This window comes from Erinaceus europaeus, chromosome 14, assembly GCF_950295315.1.
Source record: "Erinaceus europaeus chromosome 14, mEriEur2.1, whole genome shotgun sequence".
Classification (NCBI taxonomy): Eukaryota; Metazoa; Chordata; class Mammalia; order Eulipotyphla; family Erinaceidae; genus Erinaceus; species Erinaceus europaeus.
In genome coordinates, this window is record NC_080175.1 from 9,578,446 (window position 1) to 9,592,167 (window position 13,722).

The window sequence follows — 13,722 nt, forward strand, 5'->3', positions numbered from 1 at the left end:
GTTAAGGTATGAATGAGAAAGAGCTGGGCTTTGGGCCACCAGGACAAGAGACAGAGGAGAAAGTGCAAGGGGGGGATTCTGGGAGCTTGGTATAAAGGACCCTCTGTATCTATAGGTTCTGCATCTGGGGATTCAATCAAACATTTCAATGAAAACACTTGAGTACCCATTTATTGGGGAAACTGACGAACCTTCCTAGCCAACTGAACCCACATGGATCCCAGTCACTTTCAAAGCCAGCAACAAGCAGACATCAGGCTCAACCTGACGCTGTTGACTGGCTACGGAAGAAGGGCAAATGCTAGAAGAAGAAAGAATGAAAACACTTTCTGTGTTGGTTGTGTTGGCATTGAAGGTGCGCAGGCATACTTGTCATTGTTTCCCCAGTAACACAGTAAACAACAGTTTACACAGCATTTATACTGCATTAGGCACTGAAAGTCTTCTAGAGGGGATTTAACTCTGTGGGAGGATGTCAGAGATGTGCTGAGATTATGTACAAACACTGTCCTATGCCAAGATTTTCTGTTTTTTTTTTCTTTCTTAGAGTTTTCACTGGGGTTTTGTGTCTGCACGATTCTACCACTTCCAGTGGGCTCTCTCTCTTTCTCTCTCTTTTAATGATTTTTGTTGTTATTTTGCTTTATTTTATTTTACTGTTCTTTTTTTTTTAGCTTTTAAAAATATTTATTTCCTTTTTGTTGCCCTTGTTGCTTTTATTGTTGTAGTTATTATTGTTGATGTCATTGTTGTTGGATAGGGCAGAGAGAAATGGAGAGAGGAGGGGAAGACAGAGAAGGGGAAGCTTAGGTGCTCTGTTCTCTCTCTCTCTCTCCCTCTTTCCCTCTTTCCTTATAAAAGAAAAAAACAGTGATGTCCCATCCCAAAGAAGGCTCGAACTGGGATCCTTATGCTGGTCCTTGCGCTTTGTTCCATGTGCACTTAACCCGCTGTGCTACCACCCAACTCCCTCAAACTCTCATTTTTATCAGCCCTCAAATATCACCTTCTCCTCCTCCTCCTCCTCTTCCTCCTCTTCCTCCTCCTTCTTTGAATTGTGTTTACATGCCTAGAGCTAAAAAAAAATCTGGTAAAGTCAAAATCCTAGACGTTGCTAATTCTGTTGTGTCTACTTGAGCAACTGTACACATAGGGACTTATTTCTCCTGGAGACCTAGTTTCAAAGTTACTCTTTATAGAAGCTGGGTATGTGAGTATGTCCTCTGGAAGAAACCCATGAAATCTGCCAGCACATGACTGAGTATTCTCTGTGTCAGTCCTTCCTATGGCACTCAAACTTGACTACACTGCCCAATGCCCTGAACATGGTCATGGCCTGAAATTAGCCAACAGACCTTTTTGAGAAGATGGGCAGTGATGCGCACCTTAACACGATTCAGTCCCTAAACCAGGCTGTGAACTCATGACCTACAAAATCAGGTGCAAAGTTAGGGCATCATCAAATTACCTGCCCATTTATTTTCCCTTTTTTTTGTTGTTGTTTTGCTATTGTTGCTTATTTGTTCTTATCCAATAAGAAAGCGCCTGTCTTTAAGAAACTGGCACACTTTAATGATGACCTTTTTGGTAGCTACCAGGCCACCCCACCATCTGGGGCTATAGTCATAGAACCTTTGGATTCCCACATAGATTTGATGGGCCTAATCCTTTAACGGATCTCTTCCTTCACTGTTACCGGTCACTTCCATCAGGAATGTCACATAAGCCCTCTTGTGGGCCTCTCCAGGACCCTTTCCCTCACTGTAGAGCAGCAATGGTAGGGACTGCTCTACTCTTTGTAGGGAGGTGAGGCCAACCTAGTCTGCCACTCAAGGAAAACTGGTACTGAAATGAGTGCAGCCTAGAATTTTCCTAGCTGTGACTATGGCCTGTGAGCTCAGACTGACAGGGACTCAGAGGTCACACAGGCTCTGTGCTAAATATAAATATATATGGGCCCTAGGTCAGATTGATGGGGTAAACAGTCTTATTTATATACTCTCCTCATGTCTGGGAGCTACTCTCTGCCCTAGTCCAGCTTTCTAGTCCTATTCTCAACTCTGACATCACCTTCCCAGACAATAGCTAAATGTCAGCTAGCAGGCACAGGCAGAAATGACTGAAGTCACTGGCCCCATGGAACATACCTAAAATAGAATTCCTAGCTTCCTCCCACCCAAAGACGTCTAATTTTATCTGCTCTATTCCTACCTTTGGGTTCCTGTTTATTAAACAATTTGCCCTGCTTTATATCTTACTGTCTTTCAGCTACTGAGGTGCAAATGTTACTACAATTCTATCCTGATGACCCTGGGCAGACAACCTCACCAATGTGTCCTGAAGGCTCACCTCTCTGGAGCCCTATCCCACTAGGGAAAGATAGAAATAGGCTGGGGGTATGGATCAACCTGCCAGTGTCCATGTCCAGTGGAGAAGCAATTACAGAAGCCAGACCTTCTGCACCCCATAAAGAATTTTGGTCCTGGGGCCATGTGATGGCACAGTTGGTAGAGCAATTATGACTCTTTCATTCAAAGTGCTGTCAAAAACCTAACTGAACCTGAGGAAGATGGGTCGATATTGGGGCAGCATGGAAAGTTCCTACTCATGACCACAGAATGTGAGCTCAGATCTACAGGGATGCAGAGGTCACACAGGCTCCTAAGCTAATTATGGGCCCCAGATAACATCAAATCAATGGGGTTTACAGTTGACAATATTTATACCCCTTTCCCATATTAGGGAGCTACTCTCTTCTCTGATCCAGCTTTCTGGTCCTTTTCCCAGCCATAACATCATCTCCCCAGACAATAACTTGGATCCACTGGCATATCAGGCTCAGGGGAAAAAAGAAAAAGAAAAAAAAAAAAAACTAGTATAGCCACAGGCCCTTTGGAATTTAACTAAAATATGCCTACTAGCTATCTATAAAATGGAGGACCCCCCCCAACTCTTCATCTGCACTATCCCAGCCCTTAGGTCCATGATTGGTCAACAATTTGTTTGGCTTTGTATGTTAACTCTCTTGTCAGCCACCAGGTTCCAGATGCTAGCAGGATGAGACCAGACTTCCCTGGAAAGACAACCCGACCAATGTGTCCTGGAGCTCCTCTTCCCCAGAGCCCTATCCCAATAGGGAAAGAGAGAGGCAGGCTGGGAGTGTGGATTGACCTGTCAACGCCCATGGTCATCGGAGAAGCAATTACAGAAGCCAGACTTTCCACCTTCTGTATCCCACAATGACCTTGGGTCCATACTCCCAGAGGGTTAAAGAATAGGAAAGCTATCAGGGAAGGGGATGGGATACAGAGTTCTGGTGGTGGAAATTGTGCAAAGCTGTACCCCTCTTATCCTGTGGTTTTGTCAGTGTTTCCTTTTTATAAATAAAAAATTTAAAAAAATCTAACTGAATCCTCTCGGTTGATTTTTAGATGAAAGGGGAGTGAGGAGAACCACCCCAAGGTGAGATGTTCCAGAGCCGGCACAGAAATAAGCTTCTTCTCACATCAGATTGGTGTTGGCTGCCCACCATTGGAGGATTTGGAGCCTGCAACCACTCACCAAGATTTGCTTTGGGTGAAGACTGGGTGTGGAGGACGCCTGCTCTGATATTTGGTGCCTGAGCTTCTCAGGCATGAGAGGCTGGAAAGTTCACATCGCCTTACTTGGAGAAAGTTCATGCTTGTGTGTCCTGAGGAGATGATCCTGAAATCCCAAGGTACATCACTAACTTGCTCCCCCTATCTCATCTCCCTGCTTCAGTCCCTGCTAATGGACTCTGTTCAGGCTGGGGAGGATGTCCAAGGCACTTGAACTGAGACCCTTCCATCCACACAGTTGCCAGCAGATGTCTTAAATATTCCCTTTCTTGGAAGCAGGGATTGTTCTGGAGGCTCTGGGCTTCCTTCTGGTATTCCATTGGGGGGGGGGGGGGAGGAGAGTGCCAGAAAAGAGCTCTCTGAAGCAATCTCGACGTTTTGCTCTAAATTGATTCTTCTCCCACTCAATAACTTCTTGGGAATGGAAAAGAAACAGGCAATGTGACCTGGATGCTTGGGTTCCAGAGCCATCACTGGTTTGATGGGTAGGGAGCCTGATAGTAGGTCTTCTTTGGACTCAGTTTCCCTACTTCTAAAACAAGGCATCAGTATTTCACAGCCTTCTACAGCTCAGGGCTAGATGGCAATGCCTGAACTCAGGGTAAAATCCTCAGGCACCCCCTGATTCCTCCTCCTGATGGCTTCTCACATCAGGCAGGGAGAATGGCCCTTTCTGATTGAACATACATGCAGTCTTGGGCAGAACGTCTAGTACATGTGAAAAATATTACTTTTTTACATTAATGTAAACCTCAAAGCTTATGTATTCATAAGATAATAACCAGGGTCCTGTTCAGCTCTGCATGATGGTGAGTAAACTGGGAGCCTCTGGCAGCCAAGTCTTGTGTTCTACCACTGAGATATATCTCTTCCACCTGGGAATTATTATCATTTCCCACAAAGGTATTTTTTAATAAATATTTATTTATTTATTCCCTTTTTGTTTCCCTTGTTTTTATTGATGTCATCGTTGTTGGATAGGACAGAGAGAAATGGAGAGAGGAGGGGAAGACAGAGAGGGGGAAAGACTGACAGACACCTGCAGACCTGCTTCACTGCTTGTGAAGCGACTCCCCTGCAGGTGGGGAGCTGGGGGCTCAAATTGGGATCCTTAACTCAGGTCCTTGTGCTTTGTGCCACCTGCACTTAACCCGTTATGTCCGACTCCCACAAAAGTATTTTTTAAAAAAGATTTTATTTATTTATTTATAGAAAGAAAGGAGGAAAGAGAAGGGAACAGACATTATTCTGGTACATGTGTTACTGGGGATTGAACTTGGGACCTCATGTATGAAAGTCCAATGCCTTATCCAATGTACCATCTCCTGGACCACTCCCACAACGGTATTTTCAAGAATAAAGAACTCTCAGCCCTATGTAGTCTGGACACATTGAAACTCCATTTGCTTTCCCTCACAGGGGAAACCTTTGGACCCCTTTTCAATGATTATAAATATGATTTCAATTCTCAGCTCTGACTTTTTTTTTCCCCCTTGGTGAACTTGAGCAAGTAACTTTGCTTCCCTGGACACTAAACTCTTCTGTGAAGTAGGGATAAGGGTCTCAGCTGACTGAAGTGTAGGGATGTTTGACTATGATAAGGGTTTTTCAAGTCATAAAAAGTCCAGATGACAGGGATGAGATCTGACTGAACTTTTACTTGAAATTGGCCCAAGAGTGGACCAAAAATTCTGCTTGACCTGCTTGTACTGTGCCTCACACATAGTGAGCACTCAGCAAATATTTGTTGAATGATTGGAATCCCAGGGGCTGGTTGTGTTGCAAAGTATACTAGACAAAGCAGCACAGACTCCACCACTCTGTGTCCCAGCCTCAGGTCTCTGGTGTGGCAGGTGCAAGGGCAGGTGGGGGGAGTACAAGGACTAGGGCTGCCTGGCTCCTCTGTGGTGCCAAGGCCATTGACTTGACCTCAATGGGGCTTCTGCCAGTCAAGGTGGGCAGATAGATTTCTCTCAGCAGCTAGCTCAGGAAAGGATTTGTATTTTCTCTGCTTGAGTTGTAGCTATTTTTCTTCTTTCCTTTTGGGAATAAATTACCATGGTTTTATATCCCTTATAGGAGCTTCTGGAAACACAGACTGGATGAATTCCAAAACCTGAATTCTTTGAGTTTTTAGCTCCCCTGGATCTTCATGTAGCAGGAAAATAGAATCAACCTTCTTCCTTCTCTCAGACACGGAAGCTGCTCTCTTTTTCTTGAAGCCCAGACACACCAGTCACCCCCTGAGGGTGAAGGGATGGCTTTGAAGCCATGTCTCCTTGTTGACTAGGTATCCAACCCATATCAGAACAGAGCTCAGACTGGGATGGTGGGGTTGACCTGCTATCCAGTCTCATGGTCCTGTCTTACATTCCTTGCTCCTAAAACCTATACAGCTACAGGCATCGAATGGTTGTTTGATGCAGGTGCAAATGGTTTAATAAGTGCTGGTGACACCGCACTCTCAATTCATCTGAGCAACTACCTTACTCCTTTCTCTTCTCCCATCTCTCCCTGGGAAAAGAACTCTCAGTGGCCAAACATTTGCGTCTTGGACATGCAGCCTTTTTGTTTCGTTTTTACTGCAGACAAAATGGTGGAAAAGCTGAAATTTATGGCTTTGGAATCCAAGGCACTGTTGCAAATCGACTCTGGGTGCCCAAAGGTAACAATTACTGCTCTCATTAATAGATTTCCCCAGTCTCACTCATAAAACAACTCTGGAAGTGTCTCCCGGGGCCAGGTGGGGGAAGCGAGCCTAGGGATCATTAACAGTCAAGTACTCTGGGCACAGCCGCGGACATGAGAGAAAGCATCCAGTGGCCTCCCCAGGCAGGGCTGTGGTGCTGGTTACATGAGGTGGGCATGTGGGTCATGTCAGGGGGACCCTTCAGTGCATATTCCTACCAGGCAGGGCTTAGAGATGATGAACTGGGAAAGGACTGGGGTGGGAAGTGTGTGTGGGGGGAGCATGCATTCCCATTACAAGTGGGAAGTGGTGGGGGGAAGCATGCATCCCCATTACAAGTGACTTTCTCCTCTTGGGAAGGGATCTAGGGGTTGTGGGGTCATCTTTTAGTAACCACATATGGACACCAGAGTCTGGGGGGGGGCAGTTTGGTGGCTGAGATGGGTGCTGTGACAATGAAAAAGAAAAATATAGAGGTATTTCCAAGGTGGTGAAGCTGTTTCTCCAGTGTCTTTTTGAAGGCTTTAAACTTCATCTCTTTGGTTGGAACAGAAGCCAGGCAAGGCTGTTCTTTTCTCTGTGGTGGACTGGTGGTTACAGTAATGAGGTCATACCTGGGACCTGGGGAAAATAGTTCAGCTGGTAGAGCATCTGTCTTGCATGACTGAAGTTTCCAGTTCAACATCCAGGATTGGTCATGTGATGTGACTGGTCCTTAATTATACCTGAGGCTGAAAACTAGTCAACCTGGAGGCTGTTTCTAGCTTGAAGATGCACATGGAAAAGTAGTTCAATGGCAGAACAGTATCAGATTACACACCCAATGCTTCTTCCAGTCCCTACAGATATGAGATTGTGGGTGTTGCTGGGAATCTTCTCCAAACCTCCTTCTGGATGCCTCAGTCAGTTCTAACAGGGGACTAGAGGAGCATGACACCTCCATAAAGATAACATGGCTCCTGGAGGAAGGGCAAGTTCAAAGCTCTGGAAATGGTGAGCTTATAAATGGTTTCTCAGTTGGACAGAGGCATCATGGGAAAGTGGTACCTGGGAATGTCATGGTGATGCTTCAACTACCTGTTCCTCTGCAGATTCCCATACCCATTCTATCACCAAGGAGCCTTGTAGGTTCAGTGGAGGCATCGCCTAATTGCTGAAGGGTGCTGAGGTCACCCACTCCACCCTGGCCAGTACCCCAGTGGATCCAGAAGTCATCATAGTTAGGCACCCTGGGTGGAGGAATTTGAGTCAGGCCTTGATTTATTAAATCATTTAACAAGTATTTCCTGAGTGTCATTGTGGAAGGGGGTGGGGGGTGGGGGGGCTCTTCTAGGGCCTAGGAGTATCACACAATGTTCAAAGCAAGTCTGCACTCCCAGAGCCTATATTCTTGGACTGGAGGCTAGAGATAGAGAAATGAGCAAAATAAATGTGTTAACTTTTAGCAGATAGTGACTGGTGCTATCAAGAGAAAGAAGGCAGAGGAGGGAGAGGGAGTGTGCTGCACTGGGTCTGGGCTATGAGTTTCAGTAGGACTGCCAGAAACTACCATCTAATTCATGCAAACAGCAAGTGCAAAGGCCCTGAGGCAGCTGGAGAATGTCTAAAGAGCAGCAAGGAGGCCATGGCCCTGGAACAGAGAGAGCAAGGGGAAGAGTATCTGAGGGGGCGCAGGAAAAGCAAAACCCTGTCTGGTTTCTAAGGCCTTCAACTTGAATAGCGCAATATGTCCTACTTTTGAAAGGGTTGTCTGTGCATTGTTTTTGAATAAATGTATGAACAGGTGCCCTTTGACCAAATCCCTCTGCCCTCCACCCTCTCTTGTAAATAAGCAAAATACTGTCATTGCTCCTTCATTTACGTACTGTCTAGGACCTTCTTCAGCAGGGTCATGGAGTCCAATAGTTGTGATAACGACTGTGTGAGTCACAAAGCCTGAGCCTTGGCTTCTAGCCTTTTATAGAAGAAGCTTGAGGGCTCATGTTTGAGGGCAGAAACTTTTGAGCACATTGGCTCACACTTTTGTTACTTAGCATCCTGCTCTATAAAACCCTGCCGACTCCTGTCAGTTGGGGTGTTGTGAGCTTAGATTAAATGACTAGTGCGAAACACATAGCACTTGATAGGTTCAAATATTTTGTTTGAAGATAGTAGTGGGTATAGTGTCTTGGACTCAGAGGGACAAGATCTTGGCACAAGGCTTCTTTGACCTTAGTTTTAGTTTCTGTGTCTGTAAAGGAGGGATCATTATTCCTGAGACTAAAATGGCAGGTGCGTGGCTCACAGGAAGCACGCCTTGACAGAAGGGGCTGTTTTTCTTTTCCTCAGCCTTCTTCTCCATCCTCCCCTCTGTGCCAAGGCAGCTGCCAACTTGCTGGGATCTAGGAGGAAAATCCCACATCTGTCTCTGGATCCAAGTGCCACTACCTTGCCTTCAGCTCCTGGGAGGGGGTGGCGATTATAATTTGGCAGGAGGCCTAAATGCACAGATACTTGAAAGTCTGCCAGCCTGACCAGTTTAAATCAGCAAATCATCACTCATTTGCTTTGAGAGGATCTGCAAAACTGACGTGTGCCACAAGCTTTTCTTGTGTTACAACAAGTAAGTATTGGCGGGCAAAGTCCTATTATATTACATTTCTCTTCTTTTCTTTTCTCTTCTTTCTCATCTCTTCTCTTCTTTTCTTTACTTGAGTACTGCTTAGCTCTGGCTTATGGTGGTGTGGGGGATTGAACCTGGGACTTTGGAGCCTCAGGTATGAGGGTCTTTTTGCATAACCATTATGCTATCTAGTCCTGCCCATTACTGCATTTCTTTCTCAGTCTCTTTTATCATCAGGTGAGAGTTATAAGAGGATCGTGATAGGATGCTGCTTACTGGGTCTAGTTTAAGCATTCATCAGCTTTTATATTTTAGGGGGACATGGTGGGAAGAGGTGACCAGTTTTTATTTAGGGGTGGGGTGGATGGGTTTGGCAAATGTTGACTTTTTTGGGGGACTTTTGTCATGCCACTTGGCTGTGGTGACAATTTGCTCTGTGTTAAACAAAAAAGAAAAGGACAAAGTGGCGGGAGTCCAGTGGGTTGAAATGCAGACAGCCACATGTATTTATATTTGCAAGTCCCAGGCCATGTGTGTGGGGGTACAGAGAACCAGAAAGTTGTGGGACCAAAAATAACATATGTCTATCTCTAGTGCCAGAGGAAATTGTAGCATTAGCGAGAAGGGGAAGGGGACAGATTTAGAGAAAGGGGAAAGAAATAGGCTCCATGCTCAAACGTGGCATTTCTACACATGCCCTCATTTCTTTTTGTACATAAACAGCAGTCAAGAAAGTGAATTCAGAATGGGGCGAGTTGATTGTTTCTGTGTGGGCTGCTTGGCTTACTGGAGTTCTGGATCAAAAGGAAAGTCCCAGGAACTTTGATCTGAGTTTTGACCTCTTCTCCTCTGCCTGACCAGGCTTCTGAGTTTCTTGGGAGCTTGGACATGACAACACAGTGTGAATGTGGCTGAGTAGGACTGAGGTGGAGATGGCTAAGAAAGGGATTCTTAAGGCTGGGGAACTGGCAGAAAGATAGACTTGCATGCCTGACGATCCCAGTTCGATCCCCACCTCCACATGTACCAGAGTGGTGCTCTGGCTTCTTTGTCACCTCCCAGCACTCTCTGTATCACATATAATGAACAGGGCAGGGGAGATAGTGTAATGGTTCTGCAAAGAGACTCTCATATCTAGGGCTTCAAAATTCCCAGTTCAATCTCCCACACCACTGTAAACAAGAGCTGAGCAGTGCTCTGGTACAAATATATATATATATATATGGCTGGGTGGTAGTGCAGAGGGTTAAGTGAACATGGCATGAAGTGCAAGGACTGGCATAAGGGCCCCAGTTCAAGCCCTTGGCTCCCCATCAGCAGAGGGGTGGCTTCACAAACAGTGAAGCAGATCTTCAGGTATCTATCTTTCTCTCCCATCTCTGTCTTCCTTCCCCTCTTCTCTTGACTTCTCTGTTCTATCCAATAACAACAGCTATAACAAAAAGGGCAACAAAAATGGAGAAAATAGCCTCCAAGAGCAGTGGTCTCATAGTGCAGGCACTGAGGCCCAGCGATAATCCTGGAGGCAAATATATATACATATATATGTATATATATGTATATAGTCTTTATTTAGCATATTTAGCACAGAATTTGAACTTAAATGTGATTAAAATTAAAATCTGCAAGTGGCTTCCTTTCAGTCTCTTGGAAAGAGCCTGCTAAAAGTCTAGTGTTTTCAAGGACCCTTAAGATCATATTTCCATTCTGGGTTGGGTGCTATTTTAAAGAATTAGTTACCACCTTCCAATTCTAATTCTGTGTGTCTCTCTATAAAAATAGATGGAACAAAATAAAAAAAAATAATAGGTTGAATTTATATCCTTTTAAAAATATACATGAAAACAAGTAGCTGGCTTGACTTAGTTTTCTTTTCTTTTAAAAAATTATTAGTGCCGCTTCCTCAGAGATCCACCCTACTAGGGAAAGAGAGAGGCAGACTGGGAGTATGGACTGACCAGTCAACGTCCATTTTCAGCGGGGAAGCAATTACAGAAGCCAGACCTTCCACTCTCTGCATCCCACAATGACCCTGGGTCCATGCTCCCAGAGGGATAGAGAATGGGAAAGCTATCAGGGGAGAGGATGGGATATGGAGATTGGGTGGTGGGAATTGTGTGGAGTTGTACCCCTCCTACCCTATGGTTTTGTTAATTTATCCTTTCTTAAATAAAAAATAAATTAAAAAAATTATTAGTGACTTGATAGTGATGTACAAAATCATAACATAATAGGGGTCTAGTTGCACACAGTTCTTACCACCAGAGTTCTGTGTCCCCAATTCCTCCGCTGAGAAACTGCAGTGGTTCTCCCCAGGTCACAGATATGGGTTGACTGTATATCTATACTTGTATTTGCATCTATCAATATCTAGATATTTTTGTCCATTTTCATTTACTTCTATGCTCCTGCCTTCACTTCCTTTCTAAGTCACACCTACACCTATCACTACTTCTGACTATCTTTTTTTCCCTCTCTCTCAGATAAGCAAATGTACCTGAATTCCTCTAGTGTTATCCAGATTTGCTTCCCTTTTAGTGACAATATAAAAATGAAGATTGCTGGTGACAAACATTTTGGGTCCTAGTGGAATTTGGGTTCAGAGCCCTCTGGTCATTTCCCCCTATCATTTCCCCACTCTGGGAGTATGGAGACCAACATCCTTTTTTGGGGTGCAGTAAGAAGGAGTTTTGGCTTCTGTAACTGCTTCTCCACTGGACATTGATGTTGAATGGTTGATCCATGAACAGCCTGTTTCTATCTTTCTCTAGTGGGATAAGGCTCTGGAGATGTGAGGTTCTGGGACATGTCGGTGAGGTCATTTGCCCAGGGAAGTCAGGATAGAATTGTGTTAGTATTTGCAACTTGGTGTCTGAAAGGTAGTAAGATATAGAGCAGGACAAAATGTTTAATAAGCAGGAACCAAAAAAATAAGAAAAGAGAAGATGAGAATAGGAACCCTCAGGTGGAAGGAAACTAGGATTTGACTTGATTTTCTTTCTTGTTTTAATATTTATTTATTTATTTTTCCCTTTTGTTGCCCTTGTTGTTTTTTTGTTGTGGTTATTATTGTTGTTGTTACTGATGTCATCCTTGTTGGATAGGGCAGAGAGAAATGGAGAGAGGAGGAGAAGACAGAGAGGGGAAGAGAAAGAGAGACACCTGCAGACCTGCTTCACTGCCTGTGAAGAGACTCCCTATAGGTGGGGAGCCGGGGCCTCGAACTGGGATCCTAACGCTGGTCCTTGTGCTTTGCACCACATGGGCTTAGCTCATTGCACTACTGCCTGACCCCCTTGACTTGATTTTCTACACTTGACTTTCCTGGTTTTTCCTCCCAAGGCCTTGTTTTTTTTTAATTTAATCAATTTATTTGTAATTGGGGGATTGATGCAATATGATTATCATCCAGTTTCCATGCTTCTCTCACAACAACTAAAACTTAGCCATAACACACCTAGTCATGTAAGAAATATTTCGGGGCCAAGTGATAGTTCACTTCGTAGACCATGTGTCTTACCACATACAAGGCCTGATTTCTAACTCTGGGGAAAGAAATCATACAGCTGTTTGTGGAGAATGATGAGGTGAACATGCAGAATGGGCCATTAAAGTGTTGTAGTCTCCAGAAAAGAAGCACAGATCCTTCCACATTCTGTGTAGATGGCTGAAGAACATCTATCTGCACAAATGTCTGTCAACCTTAAATACCCTTTCTTTGGAACTGGGGTCTGCACATGTAATTAGTTCAGTATCTCTTCAAAAATATTTTATTGGGAATCGATCGGTAGCGCAGTGGGTTAAGCTCTCATGGAGCGAAGTGCAAGGACCGGCGTAAGGATCCCGGTTCAAGCCTCCGACTCCCCACCAGCATGGGAGTTGCTTTACAGGTGGTGAAGCAGGTCTTCAGGTATCTTTCTCTCCCCCTCTCTGTCTTCCCTGCCTCTGTCTATTTCTCTCTGTCTTATCCAATAATAACGACATCAGTAACATCAACAATAATAAATACAACAATAAAAAACCAGGACAACAGAAAAAGAATAAATATTAAAATATATTTTATTTATTTATTGGATCAAGGCAGAGAGAAATTGAGAGGGAAGGAGAATATAGAGAAGAGCAGAGACAAAGAGACTTGTAGCACTGCTTTGCCACATGTGAAGCTTCCCCTATGCAGGTGGTGACTGGGGACTTGAACACATGCCCTTGAACATGGTAATGTGTTCATTCACCCAGGTGTCTCACCACCCAGCCCCTAGCTCAGTATCTTGAGAGGAAATTATTCTGGACTTAGATTGAGCCTCAACTCAATGACTGGCATCCTTCAAAGTGAAGGACAGGTCACAGACTCAAGAAGGCCACATGGATCAACGCCCATGTTCAGCGGGGAAGCAATTACAGAAGCCGGACCTTCTACCTTCTGTAACCCTCAATGACCCTGGGTCCATGCTCCCAGAGGGATAGAGAATGGGAAAGCTATCAGGGGAGGAGGTGGGATATGGAGACTGGGTGGTGGGAATTGTGTGGAGTTGTACCCCTCCTACCTTATGGTTTTGTTAATTAATCCTTTCTTAAATAAAAAATTTTAAAAAAAAGAAGGCCACATGGAGACAAGCTATGATTGGAGGCATGTAGCCACACGCCAAGGAATGTTGCAGTTGCTGGAAGTAGGAAAAAGAAAAGAATGATTCTTCCCTGAGCTTTTGGCAGGAACATGACTCTACAGACACCTTGATTACTAACTTTCACTTTCCGAACTGTGACAGAATATCTTTCCATTGCTTAACGTTAACCTGGCTTATGGTAACTGACTATGGTGGCCTAAATATATA

At 44.5% G+C, this 13,722-nt stretch overlaps 1 long non-coding RNA gene across 1 annotated transcript in view; it reads left to right on the forward strand.

Moving 5' to 3' along the window:
* Nucleotides 1-8,342: 8,342 nt before the first annotated feature.
* Nucleotides 8,343-13,722, forward strand: part of LOC132532737 (uncharacterized) — a 30,969-nt gene continuing 25,589 nt past the window's right edge. Inside the window, exon 1 of the long non-coding RNA XR_009544636.1 lies at nt 8,343-8,890. This is a non-coding gene — a long non-coding RNA (uncharacterized LOC132532737). The remainder of the gene's footprint in view (nt 8,891-13,722) is intronic.